Source organism: Pholcus phalangioides, unplaced genomic scaffold, assembly GCF_987345545.1.
Source record: "Pholcus phalangioides strain wild (caught in Gottingen) unplaced genomic scaffold, Ppha-v1.0 ptg000039l_1, whole genome shotgun sequence".
NCBI lineage: Eukaryota > Metazoa > Arthropoda > Arachnida > Araneae > Pholcidae > Pholcus > Pholcus phalangioides.
The window spans coordinates 24,969,953-24,986,822 of NW_028301625.1; the positions used below are offsets into that span (position 1 = coordinate 24,969,953).

The following is a 16,870-nucleotide window of genomic DNA, read 5'->3' on the forward strand; positions in this document are numbered from 1 at the left end:
AGTACAGTAAAAATTTGGATTATGAATGACACAAGACCAGCAAAAGTTTTAAAAAATTTCAACAGATTTTGACTTGATAAACAATATATTTCTCACAATACGAGCAGTGCATTTGCCGAAAACTCCTAAGATCAGCACAATAGCTTTACATAGTCCGACATGCCAACATTGGCATAAAGCCTCTCAGTAATGCTGAATGTTGAGCTATATATACCATGAGGGGTCCGCACACACCTCCTAGACAATATAATCATATTCCAATTAAAAAATTTTTCATGAATCATCTAAATTATCTGTTGATCGGCCCTGAAACCAATTGTTGTTGATTTCGTGGATCCACAACCACGTTCACCAGATGTAGGAGCCAGTACTAAAATAACCACAGGCTTTTGGAGTTTCAGATATTCCTTACTTCACCCTGGGTCATGAGCCTGTCACAATATTCCCTTTAAATTCAGCCCAAATATTTGTTGCAACACTCTTAATGGCTAGAACCACTGGAACAGGGTTCCTACAAATTTTAACTGAATGATTTCCCTGACTTTCCCTCACCATCAAATAACCAAATATTTTATAAAACATCAAATTGATGAAGCATTATTCCTCCCAATATAGTTGCATGTTATACACAATAATACTTATTTAAAAAAAAACCCATCATATCAAGATTTACATTTGATTAAGACAGCAAATTTTATTTCTTTTATCTAAAAAATTGATGTGTGAATGGTAGCACTCTTGAACATCCAACGGTTTAATTTTGAGATGAAAATTTTCTGATTGCCACATTCGCCAGCATGCTGGAAAATAAGAGTTACAGATCCGTAGCAATTCTTAATTATCTTTACTCTAAGAATTGATTGAATTGGCAAACTTGAACCTCTGCATCATAAGGTCGAGCTTCAAGGGTTGTTCCCCCCCCCCCCATACTGCAATCTTGATTTCAAATTCATTCTCATAGCTATTCGATGAGTTAAATTGGGATATGCATAGAACTACAGAGTATTTTTGTTAATTCCTCAATCAAGTGTGGTGCGCAAGATTAGATTGAGCAGGGCAGCAACGAGATACTTTATCAGCCGAGGCAAGCATGCATTTTGGCACGCCTGTATAATGTAGGGCAGGTTAAAATGTGGTTTCAGCACCGCTCCGCCCTAGTTGCGGCCCTGGGATTGAGTAGTGTGACTTTTCAGCATGAATTTTTTTTTAATATTCTAAAATGGAAAATTTTTTAGTCGATTGGACAAAAAAAACAAAAGAACAAAGAAAGAAAGAAAAGTTATAAATGAAACTGCCGATGAAATACGAAGAAAAATGTAAAACTAATACAAAATCAAACATTTATGGAGAGAATAGCTTGCAAATGAGATTTTGAATTCCAAAAAACACTGATGTGCTTCATAGCTAATGATAGCTCTATAAATAAAAAGGCTGCTTTGGAGAATTAAATTGCTGACCTTGTGAGTTAAAAAAAATGGTGAAAGTTGATGACATTAACTACAAAAAAAAAAATCTGGCCTAACTGGTGAAAAAAAAAATATATAGTAAAATTAATTATTCATGTATCTTGCATCAGCCTGATTTTTAAATTTGTGAAATAAAGTATGAATGTTTGATTTTTATCAAAGTTCTGGTAAAGTACATTCAAAATGTAAAAAAAAAACTAATTTGTTTAAACTCACATATTTTATATTACTTGATATTGATGTGGTGAATATATTCAATGATCCTCCATAATAAACAAGAGTAAATGAATAAACAGCTATAAAAAAGATGGCAGTAAGAATAGAAGGAGAAAAAGAAAGAGGGATATCATTCAGTAGATAGGAACATGGTGCTGTAAATATGGAAAAGAAACTAAACTAAATAAATATAAGTGAGTATGAGGATGTGTGTGTATATGAAAAATATATATATCTTTTTTTTTCAACCACCATTTTTACTATGTCTTGATGAAATATCCCAGTGTTCAGAAATTTCCCTGACTTTTAATGACTTTCTTGTCCAGGGGGTGTCTACCACATACCAAAAGCAAAATTTGGTAACTTTTCGATGACCTTTTCTCATTCAGCAAAATGAATCATGCAGACTATTTCCTTATATCAGTGGTTCCCAAACTGTGAGTCATAATCACCTAGGGTGTTTAATAAAATTGGGGGTACAACTTCACTATTTGAATATGAGAAAATATGACCTGCATACAATTTATAATTATAGATACAAGTCAGAGCATCAGACATGTAATAAAGGTTTTCTTTATTACATGTACATTATTATTACATTAACATTAGGCATCAATAGCACAACAAAAAAGCATTGCTTCAATGGGATGAGCTCTGGTTATACACAGACATGCCAACATTGTCATGAAGCCTCTCAGTAGTCATGAATGTTGAGCTTCATCACTGAAGGGGGAAGAGAGCCTTTAACCACAATAAAAACCTCAATTTTATTTTATTTTTAAAAACATTAAATTCAAAGTTAATTTAAATACAAAATAAAATACTCCATAGAAACTGGACCCTCTAAGGGCCCAAGCCACATAAGCCGCTTCCCACGCATAAGCAGAAACAGATAGTTTCTAGACCGGGGGAAGGGGGAAAGGGAGATAATGATGAATGTCCCCATCTTTGTTCTTCTGCCTATGGCAATAATACAATTTTTTAATGAACAGGAAAAGGGTGATAGTTCCTATCCCCCTGTAATCCCTATGTCCCAAGCAACTTTGTGTACGCCCTCAGTAATTCATGAATAGAGCCCAGAAGTTCAGGCAAAATGCTATAAATGCCTATTTTAACATATTTTAAAGTTTATTAGTGAATTTCAGAGGACATAATCTATAAAACTTGAATATTTCGAGCATTGAAAACAAAAGAATTGCTCTTTTTAAAATTTTCCAACTTTCTCGGTATTAATCATCATAAAAAAAAGCCCCACCTCTTCCAGCCTTATTTAAATGTGAATAAGTGATCTGAGAGATAGAGAACTTGGTATTGCTGTGAGTTAACTTTGCTCCGACCAGATGGTGTTAGATGTGAATGATTTCATTGTAGATGTATGTAGCCCATGTTAGAAAAGCAGAGGAAAATAAGAAATTTTTGTTTCTCCACATGCTTTACATGAACATGTCTTGCTCTCGAATTGGACTGCATTGTATATGTATAGCTGACCGATGACTGTCCCAAGAGGTCATCAATTGATGTCATGGCTTATACAAGGCGAAGTAGGAGCAGACAAGGATCCGAGGTCCATGTTGTTCTGTTGATTTTATTTTTTACACCATAAATGCACTGCAAACAACCATTGTTATTTATCTTACATACATATTTAGTATTCGATTAAATTTACCAGTTGCCCTCGGGGGTGCACGACAGATGCGGCCACACAGGGCTCCGCACTTGCAGAAGTTCTGCATATGTGGTAATACAAAAAATAATAATTTTCTTTTGACATTAGAACAAGGTAGCTATGTTTCAACTACAGAAATGATGATCATTCCAAATAATACGATAAATAAGCAAGAATTATTCGCAACTCTGAGTCCCACAGGTCATTTTCTCCACGGGCTCCACATCTAGTAATTGTGATCCTAGAATTGACCTATTAATGAGGGTCTACTGACATTTTATTTTGGGCTTGAAATTGGTGTCTTGCATTATAATGCAGTTATTATAAACCATAATTAAAGCAGTAGAAGGATTAAATGCAACCAATTTTTCAGCTAGTTTTTAGACCCTTAATACCTTAGTTTTAGTTATTTTTCCTTTTTCCATAAATTATAATTGCCCTTTTTCAGTGCCTTTGTTTTTGCCTACCTATTTCAACCATTTTTAGTGCCTAAACTTCCAGGCTCTATTCATGAATATTCAATGCAATTCATCTCTGAATATGCCTTGCGGGTCGTATATATGAATGTCTGGTAACCCTAGCCCCCCCCCCCTTTATACTATACTGCAGTGTTTCCCAAAGTGGGCAATATCACCCCCTGGTGGGCGATGGAAAGATCCAAGGGGGCGATAGAAGCCACAGGTATAACATAGGATCCTATGGGTTCGCTTGAGTTGGGGGGCGATGAGAGAAAAATTTCTCTGAAGAAGGGGGCGATGGAACAAAAAGTTTGGGAAACTATGCTATACTGTATAAAAATTATAACCGAAAAATGAACACTGATCGAGAACAAACATCTTTTATAGAAAGGGAAATTCTTTCCCTTCATCAAAGTCGACCGGTTGCCGACGAGCATAATCCATCATAATTTGATAAATTCCACATAAAATGTTTAGAATCGTTCACATATCCCAATAATTTTAACAAAATATTCCAGTGTTTCGGACCCGGATTTTCCTGAAATTGTGATAATATATTGACCGCATAATAAATATCTGGACGTGTATGATTTGCAATGAATGCCAAGCAATCTAATACATTTCTGTAAGGAAAATTGCTCATTTCATTTACTTGATCAGCAGTAGCTGGACAGTCAAGTTTTCTAAGTGCACAACCTTTAGCAATAGGTAAAGAACAATTGTAACGTATCCATGGGCCCCCCGGCGTAAAAGTCTGAAGTCAGCATCGCATAAATGTTTACTTGTTTTTCATCGGCGGTGGTGGTCGTGTGGCAGCGATCGAGGCCGATTGTGATGTTGCCGGCATGCGATCGTATGCAAATTATTTTTGTGAAATGTTGAATTTTTATCGAGAGACGGAGTGTTGCCGGTGGACGAATGGTCCTAAAGTTAAAACCAGTTTTCGATGTATAAAAGCACCTCTCTCGATCTCACTAATCGCATTCATTCCTTCGTTCATTCAAGTATTCACCTCTTGCTTTGGCTACTTGAGTAGCTTGTTCTTGATTTCGGTCATGAAATTTTAATATAATATGATCTAAATAACTACCATTCTTGTTCCCGGCGGGTCCGGTGAAGATGTTTTTATAAAAGCTAAATAACCATCTAACGAGTCTTGCAGTTCAACCCGTGACTAGTTGCCCTCTGGCAGATGAAACCTTGAATGGTCTGGTTCGTGACGATACTTTTGGTCTAACGCTATAAAAACGTCCAGTACCTCTATCTTCGACGTTCAACTGGCTGGGCTCTGATAGACTGTCATCGATGATTGCTGGGAGGTCTACCTGAAAACTTGCTGCTGATGACTCGCTCTGAAACTTGGGACACTGTTCTTCGGTTGGTTCCAACGACGTGAACGGATCTACATCGCTATCGTATCTAGTGCACTTGCATCTCTTGGTCTGCGAGAAGAAAGGTGATGTCAGGCTAAATGGACATGGACTTCTGCGGTGGGATCCACACTTTTTTTATAATTAAGATTGATATTCGAATAATTGAGTTTAACGCAAAAAAAGTTGTTTTAATGAACGAAGTCTAACTTAATGTAAAATAACCGTTAATGTAATAAAGCCTTTTGAAGTGATACAAAACAACTTGCTTGTTTGTTTCCTGCTTGTTGTCTGCCTTTAACTGGATAATTCGAACCGGGCACGTAACCCCAATAAGGGATGTTACACAATGAGGATATTTGTATTTAGAATACATATTACAAATTTTATCTATATATTGGTGTTGATGAATAAATAACTTACCATCCTCTTCAATGAATTCAAAACCTAACAATTTTTTAGTTGGACCTAAATATTTTAAGTCAAATTTACTATTTCAAAAGAGATTTACCATGATTTAAATTATTTTCTGATTTTCCAAAAATAATATCATCATCGACATAAAACAATAATAATACATGTGTTCCAAATATATATACACAATTACACCATTTCAACTTCTTAAATTGCAAAGATTTAAGAATAGAATCAAATTCTATAAACCATTCATGTCCACTCTGACGTAGACCATAAATTGCTTTGTTCAAGCGACAAACATAATTAGGTTTGATAAAGTCAATGAAACCAAATGGTTGTTTCATGTACACCTCATGATTCAATTTCGCATAAAGATATGCGCATTTGACATCTAATTGACAATGAAGCCATCCAAGACAACTTACTAGCAAAGTGAAAAATAATCTCACAAGTGTAAAGTTGTTCACAGGCCTAAATACTTCTATATAAGAGTCATCTTTGATTTGATTGTAGCCTTTAGCTACAAGTCTAGCTTTATAGCGTTCAATGTTCCCTTTTTCATTTCTTTTCACTATGTAAACCCATCTATTTTCCAAGATTTTCGTATTCTCGGTTGAGGAACTAAAGTCCACACTTTACGTTCATTCATAACATCCATTTCCTTCTGCCATTCAGATGAATCAGGAGATTTCATAGCTTTGTTAAAGTTTCGCAGAATTTTTACCTCAACATGATTAGCTTCGAGTTTAGTGAATTTCACTTTCCCTGAAAATTCGTTTTTACCACTGAAATCAAAAGCATTCTTATTATATCTAATCTTATTTTTTTCACAATATCTTTTGATATCTTGATGTGAACATAAATCTTATATTCATTCCGGATATTCCGTAATAAATATCACACACAACATGTGATCCGTCGGGTCAAGGAACAGCGCTTTACGTATCCAATTAACATCACCACAAGGGATAATGTCAGATGCGGTTGAAACTTGAATTTGCAACCTACCCGCCGGTTTTGAAATTCAAATTTGCGACTCGTAATCCGATCTTGAAATTTGAGTTTGCGATTCCTTCGTTGATTTTGAACTTTCGGATCTCTCTTCGGTTGATGATTGAACTTCGGAATTTTCGTCCGCGGAACTGGAATAACATCGATCATCAAAAGTGTTCATTTTGAAGTGATAATAATTTTCTCTTTACAATCGGGATCCATTATCGCTTTTACATCAGTAATATTTTCATCAAAATGAACATTTGATGTTTCAACCAATTGATTGGATTTAGGCATCCAAATCCTATATCCCCCGCGTTCGCTGGGAATATCCAATCATAACACCAATTTTTGCTTTTGGATTGAATTTCTTCCGTTTCGTTTTGGGATACCTAGAAAGGCTTTACATCCGAATACTTTGAAATGTTTGACTGAAGGTTTATTTCTGTAGTACAGTTCAAATGGCGTTTTATTTTGACCTTTCAGACAAACCCTGTTTCTTATGTAGGTGAAATAAAATAACACTTCTGCCCAAAACTCATTTTTCAATCCACTTTGTTTCAATTGAGAATTGATTGCATCAATGGCAGTTTGATTATACCGTTCAGCAACCCCGTTCTGTTGAGGCGTATAATCGTTTGTACGTTCGGCTCTAATACCTTGATTCTCAAGAAATTTGTTAAATTCTTTCTCGCAAAATTCCATTCCATTGTCGGTTCTTGTTTTGTATTTTTAAGTTTAGAAATCTTCCCGCTCTTTTTTGGAAACGACGGAAACATTCAAATACGTCAGATTTTTTCTTGATAGGAAAAACTGTAACCTTTCTTGAATAATCTTAGGGTTAATTTTCAGATTTAAAAATTTGAAAATGATATAATAAGATAAACGACTGATTTTTTAAAAATTTTGTATCAGTCAGTTGCAATACAGTATTTTCAAATTTTCACTAATCTTCATAGACTAGACTAATATGCTATACTTATATATTATTTTATAATCCAAAATTGCTGCCAACTCTGTCAAGGATGGAGGTGGAATCACATATAAGCATGAGTATATTCAAGTTAACTTTTGAGTACTGTGATCCAGGTACACCTGGTGTTTCATAAAGAGTGTCCAAAAAGGAATATAAATTCTATGGTTAATTTTAAGACCAAAGTAAAATCAGGGCTTGACAAATCCCATTTGCTATATCACCATGGCAAATAAAAAATTGGTAGTGGCACCCAAAATTTCTGATGATTACTAAATATTGAAGTCTGAGGAAGATATTCAAAGTACACTAAGTCCCTGAAAAGTCGAAAAAAAAATAATTTTAGTTTTTTTTCCTTTCGAAAGGAAAAAAAATTACTTGGCTCATGAAAATTTAGCTGGGCCCAGGGCCTGACACATTGAATATAAATTTAGGTGCTACCCAAATTCCTTAAGAGCTAAGATTATTTTTTTAGACTTGGTGATCCCTTTCCATGATTGTTTCTAAAAGTCAGTGTCCTTTTTTTAGTTTAGACATTTTTCAAATTTCTAAAAAAATACTACGGCATATAAATATACGGGTATATATGACATTTCAGTCATATATACCCTATTTTGGTACTCACCATTTCCAGTGAAAATTTAGTCACGATCGCATTTAGGGGACAGACAAAAACTAAAGAAAAAATAAGTTTTTGAACAACCCTGTATCAGAAAAAGCTACAAATGACTTGCAACTCAGAAAAAATATTGTACTAACTTTGTGCAATACGTCTGTGCATTTTCGTCAGAATAGCACGTATATTCACAAAAATATAAATGTTCTCTAGAAAAATTCCAATTTTCATCACATGATTTTTGCAGAGCAAAGGCACCCAAAATACCAAATTTTCAACCAATTTTTATGAAATTTACAGAAAACATGACGCTATACATGAGACATACTGTATAGAATTTAAAATGTGACAAATCATTATATTCAATGAGATATAAGTATTTTTAGTAAATGATTATTAATTGTGCATGTGCAAGAAATATTAATTTTATTTTTCATAATTTGATTGCCTGATATATAGTACAACTTACGTGAGAATTCCAGCTGAATGTCGCTCATAAAGATATATGCAATATTGTGAGCTGTTAATTCCGAAACTTGCTGAGAGTAACTGAATAATGGGGAATTTTCCACAAATTGTTATACAATCATGTGCTGTTATTTCATTTTTGGCTTCAGTTTGTTTATTTTTACATCATACACATGTTATGCTAAAACACTTCTCCTACATAGCATCAGACGCACATCTTCACTCATTTCCATAATGCTGTGGGCTTATTCTCAAAGTAATCAAATAATACAAAATAGTCATATACAAATTTGTGGAAAACCCCTTATTATTCAGTTACTTTCAGCGAGTTTTGAAATTACAGCTCATAATATTACATACCACACGAAGGTTTTTAACAGCTGGATGATGAAAAGATGAATTTAGGAAAGAGAAAAAATTCAACTGCCCTTGCAGGGAATCAAACCCACGTTCTTTCACTTGCTGAGGAATGTCCTGTACCACTAGACTACTACTACTCTACTTTCCTTAGAGATTGTGTGCACTGAACGAGACCATACATGGATGGTCTGACCTAATTCAGGCCAAAGCTCACAATTGCTGAGATTTTCACCAGATGGCGACTTATCCGAGGATGATTTCACACACCGCTATCCATACCAAAGCTGCCAACTTTGGAGAACGAGAATTTGGGAAGTTTTCGCCAGATCCAAATTCAAAAACCATTGTCACATCTCGTTCGCTGCCTCAAGATCATCCATAAAGCCAGGGATAGGGTCACCAAGAGAATTCCCAATTTTGCTTCGACAAAACTGTGGGCTGATTAAATTATTGAACGTGACATTCAGGGGTTAATTCATGAACAAAAGCCACCCAGGGAAACAGTCATTGAGGTTGTGTTACGGAAATAAACATGGCTGCTCGCGCATACATTTTTCAAAAAAGACGAGATCAACAAATTCATAGAATTAAAAATTTATTCATCATTAATAATAGAATTGAAAATTTATTCATCATTAATAGTAGAATTGAAAATTTATTCATCATTAATAGTAGAATTGAAAATTTATTCATCATTAATTTATAAAGTTGTTCATTAAGTAAAATAATTCAGAGATTGCATTGTTGTTGGTACTTAAAATGCTATCTAATTGCACACACTGATTGAAAAAATTATTCACAGTGAAACTTCGATACTACCATAAATTCCTCTACAACATTTTTTTTTTTAAATCGTGCTCGGAAATACCTTTTATTCTAATGTTAAACTCATCTCATTATAACTATATTATTTTGCTGGTGAATCTCTCTATCGCGATATATTTTTAAGACATTTGGAAATTGCTGGAATATTTTTTTAGATTTCATTCAAAATCGTCTTTGATGTATTTTTAAACTGTGTGTATTTTTTCTTCTTAATTTGTTTAGTAATATTGTGTACATCATTTCTTTTGTTGCTGATAGTGTTATCGAAGTTGTCGTTATTGCTACTTTCTATGCAATGTACAGAAGTGTAGTGCAGTAAACACGCTTACACACACACAGTATACTCTGTGCACTAAGGGTAGTATAAGTATGGTACAAAAAAATCGAAGCAAATTTTACTGATCAATAAATAAATTAGAATTTTTTTAATCCTTGAGTGAATTTTCCAGTCGGAGTATCAACACTGATTGAAAAAAAAAATGTCAACATCATCATAAATAAGATGGCACATGATGATCTCCCCCTCCCCAAGATGATAAACCCTCTACACCAAATTTTTTTTTTCTCTTACAGATTACCGTTATATTGGTATTATAGTGTATATGATTTGGGGTCATTTAGGTATTGTGTCAGCATCGATGGGGGGGGGGGGGGGGGTTCAGGGTTTTCTGACTTTTGATTGGGGGGGGGGGGTTGAATAATGCTTATGTTACCAACCACCCTTTATAAAAATATGAGATATTCTTAATGGCATCTCACTGGGTGCACCAGAAACGAGAACCTTTCACTAGTTTGTGGGCACCTGAACTAACATTCTTCCTATTGATAAGTCTTCTATAGAACTACTTTAGTGATCTCTAAATGTCCCACTAATCCTTCAAGTAAGCCGGAAATGTGTCAGACCCGATTAAAGTGCTGTGGAACTGTGTCGCGCATCACTCAAATGATCTGTAACTATGCTGTTGATCACTTAAATAATCTGGGAATATCTCGCGTGGAACTTGAGTGATGTAGAACTGCACTGCGGGCTGCTTAAATGCTCCAAAACTGTGCCACATTTCATCCACATAAATGATCTCTAAATGTGCCACAGACCGCTTAAGTGTTCTGGAACTGTGCCATGGGTCACACAAGTGATCTGTAAATGTGTCACGGGTCACTTCAGTGATCTGTGAATGTACCATGGGCATATACCTGAGTGATCTGAAAATGTGTCACAGGTCACTTAAATACTCTGGAATTGTGCCACGGATCATCACTTAAGTAACTTAAGCAGCACTGTAAATGTGCTGCTTAGTTCATTTTCACAAAATTATGTTTGAGGTGGTGGACCACATCAGACAACCCAGAGGGCCACATTTGGCCCGTGAGCCCTAAGTTTAGCATTTGTGGCTTAGAGGGTGGGTCACAATAAATTTCTTAAATTATTAAAGAGAAATTTTGTGTTCTTAGCACTTCAAATAGCATTGAAGTTAACAGAGATTGATTACAATAACATATAAAGGTATTTTCTTCCGAAATTTTAATATTTTTTTTAAATATGCCTTCCCCCCCCCCTGCGTACTTATCTGATCCCAATATGCGTTAGGAGGAGGTGGGGGAAGTGCTGACGAAAATTTGCTGACAAGGGGGGGGGGTCAAAAATGGCTAAAAATCTGCTGACATAATACTTGAATGGCTCCTTTTGGTGTGTTAGTCAATATTGATCAAATTATTCTGTTGGTATTTTCCATAACTTTGTAATAAATAATGTGCTATGTATCCTTTTTATAGTGTGTAAAACAAGCAAACCAATTGTCTAATTAATGATGTAAATAAAGCAGGGGCATTGGAAGACTTTCAAACCTGTGGGTGCTCGTCTTGAGTATCATGTAGAAAAATTTGATTTCTAAATTAATTCTGAAGTTACACAGACCCGTTCTATGAATTTCCGTGGTTGCTCGAGCACCCAAAGCACCCCAAACTCAGACGTCACTGAAATTAAGGGTTATTTTTTCTTGATTTTGTCTTAATAACAAGGCGGTATTTGTATATGTTTATTTATTGTCACGTTTTCACAACTAAGCTGGTGGTTTTTCACTTTCGTACACACACACGTACTGTGGAATTGTAGGTAATAATCTCCCCACAGTCTCCGGTCAGCTGCCTCACAGGAAAAATTGAGCATGACTGTTTATGATACGAAACTAGATGTCACTTTGTAATTGCACGAATGTGTGCTTATTTTTTATATGAATTCTGCTTGGCCAGGAGTTGACCGTAGACGAATTGATGGACCTCCATTGCATGCAACAACTTATATTGAGGGTTGAAAAGAGAAGTGAAAAGTTCCTCACTTTTCAAATGTGATTAGAAAGATGTGTAAAATGAGGGAATCTGTGCAAAATTCTGTAGAAAAGTACCAATGAAATAGAAGCACAGTAAAGCAAGCAGTAAATCTTTCCAATGACAATGTAATTTCCCATCTCCAAGAAATTCCAAAAAGGAGGTAAAAGCAAGAGCCATTGGATAGGTTCTTTTTAAAATCGCACAAAAATAATAAGAAAGCAAACAACAGCGAGTCCACAAATCGTCCAATACAAGATAGTCCCCTTCTCTCTCGTTGTTTAGAGTAAGTTAATTTGTATACATGTTTGTATTGCATGTTTGTTTATGGCGTTATTACATTATATATATTTCATTGTATTATATATATTATAATTATTATTGCATTGTATTATTGATTAAATGCTGTTCTTATTTCTCATTTTTATGTGAATGAAATAATTGCGGAACAAATTATCTGGGCTTTCATTATTTCCTATGGGGGGGGGGAGAGTTTGATTTGAATAACGAGTGATTTGTATAACGAGCACATTTGCGAAACGAATTAAGCCCATTAACAGAAGTTCCACTGTAATTGACAGCAGTGTAATAACCCCCCCCCCTCCTGGTCTGCTAAATAACATTTTCTGCAAAGAAAATATCTTTTCTTAAAAGTCTTGTGATTTTTCTGCAGCATACGTCACAGTTTTCAGCATATTCTACTTTGGGGTAAGCAGAAGCTTTGATTACATATATAGTATAGCTTAATGGCCCATGGGTCTTGTTAAAATATCAAATCTGGCCCACCCTGTGTCATCGGTTAAAAGCACCTTATCTAAAGACCTTGCTTTGCAAGTACTTCTCATGCTCTAAAACAAAAAGAAATTATTATTAATCTGTTGTCCCCAGAAACTTAAAAGAAAATTGAGGAAAAACTATTAAAAATTACTTTTTTATTAACATTTGTTTTTGAGATATTTTGGTTCATTTTTTGTCTAATTTTGCAGAATGATTCAAACAAATTTTCTAATTACCAATGAATATTTAATCTTTTGTCTATATTACTGCTGTAAATTGCTAGATGATTTTTGATGACTTATCAAAAGGGGGGTATGATTTTTTCATTTTTCAATATTTGTTTTAATTACTGATTAATTTTAGCATAAAAACCCATAGATATTTTGGCTGTTTTGAGTCTGAGAATTCTAATTTCATTTCTAACTTGAGTAAACAGTTTGGTATTAGGTAAAAATTATGTTTTTATATTTTATAAAATAAGCACATAATTTGTACTCATAATTAATTCATAAGCTAGTTATTGATTAATGCATATTCATAATTTATTGTAAAATATAACTAGTAACCCTTGAACCAAAGTTTGTATTCAAACTATTTCATTTGTTATCTTTGCTAGGATGATTCCTATTGGTTATTTATAAATTATTCATAATTAGCATTTTTGATAAATAGGTATATATAGCCTATATATCTTATGCTAAAATATATAATCATTAATTCTTTGACCATAGTTTTTGTTCAAAACTATTTAACTTGCATTTAGAAAATAAAAATACACACAATAATGTTTTACATAAATAAATATGTAAACTGAAAAGCCAAAAAAACTGGTTCAGGCATGCGTATGCAAATAAAGAGATATGGAACCAATCAGAGTATGGCACTGCGTTCGGCAACGCCTATATAACACAACAAGTGTCTGGCATAGTTATTAGATCAGTTACTGCTGCTACAATGGTAGGTTATCAAGATTTAAGTGAGTTTGAACGTGGGGTTATAGTCGGTGCATGAGAGATGGGACACAGCATCTCCGAGATAGTGATGAAATTTGGATTTTCACGTACGACCATTTCACGAGTGTACCGTGAATATCGGGAATCCGGTAAAAAATTAAATCTACAACATCGCTGCGACCAGAAAAAGATCACGCAAGAATGGGACGACTGACGAGAATCATTAAACGTGACAGACATGCAACCCTTCCGCAAATTTCTGCAGATTTCAATACTGGGCCATCAACAAGTGTCAGCGTGCAAACCATTCAATGAAACATCATCAATATGGGCTTTCGGAGCCGAAGGCCCACTCGTGTATCCTTGATGACTGCACGACACAAAGCTTTACGCCTCGCCTGGGCCTGACAACACAGACATTAGACTGTTGAGGACTGGAAACACGTTGCCTGGTCTGACGAGTCTCGGTTCCAATTGCTTCGAGCTGATGGACGTGTACGGGTATGGAGACAACCTCATGAATCCATGGACCCTACATGTCAACAAGGGACTGTTCAAGCTGGTGGAGGCTCTATGATGGTATGGGGCGTGTGCAGTTGGCGTGATATGGGACCCCTGATATGTCTAGATACGACTCTGACAGGTGACAGGTACATAAGCATCCTGTCTGATCACCTGCACCCATTCATGTCCATTGTGCATTCCGACGGACTTGGACAATTTCAGCAGAACAATGCGACACCCCACACGTCCAGAATTGCTACAAAGTGGCTCCAGGAACACTCTTCTGACTTTAGACACTTCCGCTGTCCACCTAAATCCCCAGACATGAACATTATTGAACATATCTGGGATGCCTTGCAACGTGCTGTTCAGAAGAGATCGCCACCCCCCTCTTACTCCTACGGATTTATGGACAGCCCTGCAGGATTCATGGTGTCAATCACCTCCAGCACTACTTCAGACATTAGTCGAGTCCATGCCGTACTTCTGTGTGTGGCACTTCTGTGGGCTCCCGGGGGCCCTACACGATATTAGGCAGGTGTACTAGTTTTTTTGGCTCTTCAGTGTATATTGTGTATGTATAATAAACTGTGTAAATTAAAATACACTTATATAAAAAAAAATAATTCATACTTAGAATAAGACAACCATAAGTATTCTTTATGGGCATTGTATAATATTTTATCATTTGTATATATTGTTTATAATGTTTCTAATTACATTTTTAATTGGGTTGCTTTACTTTTGAAATATATGACATCCATATTTGTTATAGGCATCTTTTTCTCAGCCACTTCGTTGGGCATTTTGCCTGTTGTGGTGTTGTATTTGTATAAATATGGGAGGGTATTAGTTTTGCCAGGACTGTATTTATCATAGTGTTTACCACCATAGGCAAAATAAAGAGATGCACATTTCACTAATGATTTTAGTACAGTGTAAATTGAAGTGATCCATGAATAAAATTTTCTGTGTAAATTCTGCTACATTTCTTCCAGTTGTAATTTTATGGGAGTAAAACTCATATCGCAGCTAAATTCTTATTTTTTCACAAATATTTTTTCATACTTTAACTCTAGAATGAACCACAGAATTTTTATTTCTTTGGGACATACTCATGAAATACCCAGTATACAGTGACAAGTAACACTAATTTGAAAAAAAGACTGTACTCACATGTGATTCTGTCATTCAATCTTAATAGTTTTGCCTATGTCATTGATCAACTATCTCAATGATAATTGATCATTATTTTTCAAAGCAAAAAGAATTGAAATCTAAAGGATAAACCTAGATGGAAAAGGGAAAAATAAAGGGAATGTAGTCTTTTGTAAGGATTCAATGTAAAGAGAAACATGTACACTAAAATGCATCCATCATAGTTGTTTAGCTTCACAAATTAAGTGGCCATGGTCATAAATAGCCACACGAAGATCATTTTGTGCATGAATAGTCAATACTGCTTTGAACATTTTTTTTCAATTGTAAGTCATTTGTATGGTTTTACAATTAGGTAATAGCAAATAAGTCTACAGGTAAATGGTTATCTGAATGAAATTCAAGCAACAACCAGGCTGCTTAAGTAGCAAAATTCAGTCAAACCTAAACAGAATGGATAAAACACTGTCGACATAACTGTGAAAACCACCAGATAGAACAGATATGGTGTTTTTCAAGTCACTTGAAACCGGGTTGGTTTCCTTCCAGAAAAGTGGAAGAAACTGGGAAGAAAAGGAAAAATTTGCAATAAATATTTAGTTATAAAATAACAAGCCTCAATACTATACACAAGAGTTTGATAAATCAGAAAAAAAAATTAAGGCACTAGGGGTCTGTGCAGACTTTTTTTATAGTCCTGTTTTTGTGAAAATTTTCCTTATTTTTGTGAAAAGGGTGACTAATTTTGTTAAAATAATTAATTTTGTCGCAAGCAAAATAATACAGTTCATTTATCACAAAAGAAATGAAATGCCAAATTTCTGGTATCGATAATTTGTATTTTGTGAGGGATCTGTTCAGATCATCAATTTTTCTATTTATGAGTGAAATGTAATGATTGAATAATTGTATCGCTGAAGGCCTGTTGTGCTGTGCCAAGACTTTCTAATGGGTTAGATTGGTCCACATTCGAGCTTCGAAGTTGTAAACTAACTTCAGCCAACCACCACTGTGATGACGGTAGGGTTCAAAATACAGATGGGACAAATATTCGGATGCTATTCTGCCCTTTTGCTGAATATTCGATTCGACCGAATATCTGTGTAAATCTTAAAGAAATGTAACACAACAAACTAATTTTTAAAAATTATATTAGAATTTTTTGCATAAATTAACAATTTACTGATTATATTTTATTGTGTGGTGCATACCTATCCCTTTCTGTGCAAGAGATTCTGTCAGGGTTAATTTCTAGAAGTAAAACATGAAGCTTAAAATAAAATCCTGCTGCAATAATGTGGAAGTGAGCATGAGTTACGCAAAGT

The 16,870-nt window shown here is 34.9% G+C and overlaps 1 protein-coding gene across 2 annotated transcripts in view; it reads right to left on the minus strand.

Moving 5' to 3' along the window:
* LOC149065749 (uncharacterized) overlaps nucleotides 1-16,870 on the minus strand; it is a 53,493-nt gene that overhangs the window by 26,641 nt on the left and 9,982 nt on the right. The window contains exon 2 of one of the 2 annotated variants that reach the window (XM_089254090.1): nucleotides 15,564-15,677. The exons of the other annotated variant lie outside the window; for it this stretch is intronic. The gene's annotated coding sequence lies outside the window, so the exon portion shown is untranslated. The remainder of the gene's footprint in view (nucleotides 1-15,563; nucleotides 15,678-16,870) is intronic. 2 annotated transcript variants of the gene reach the window in all.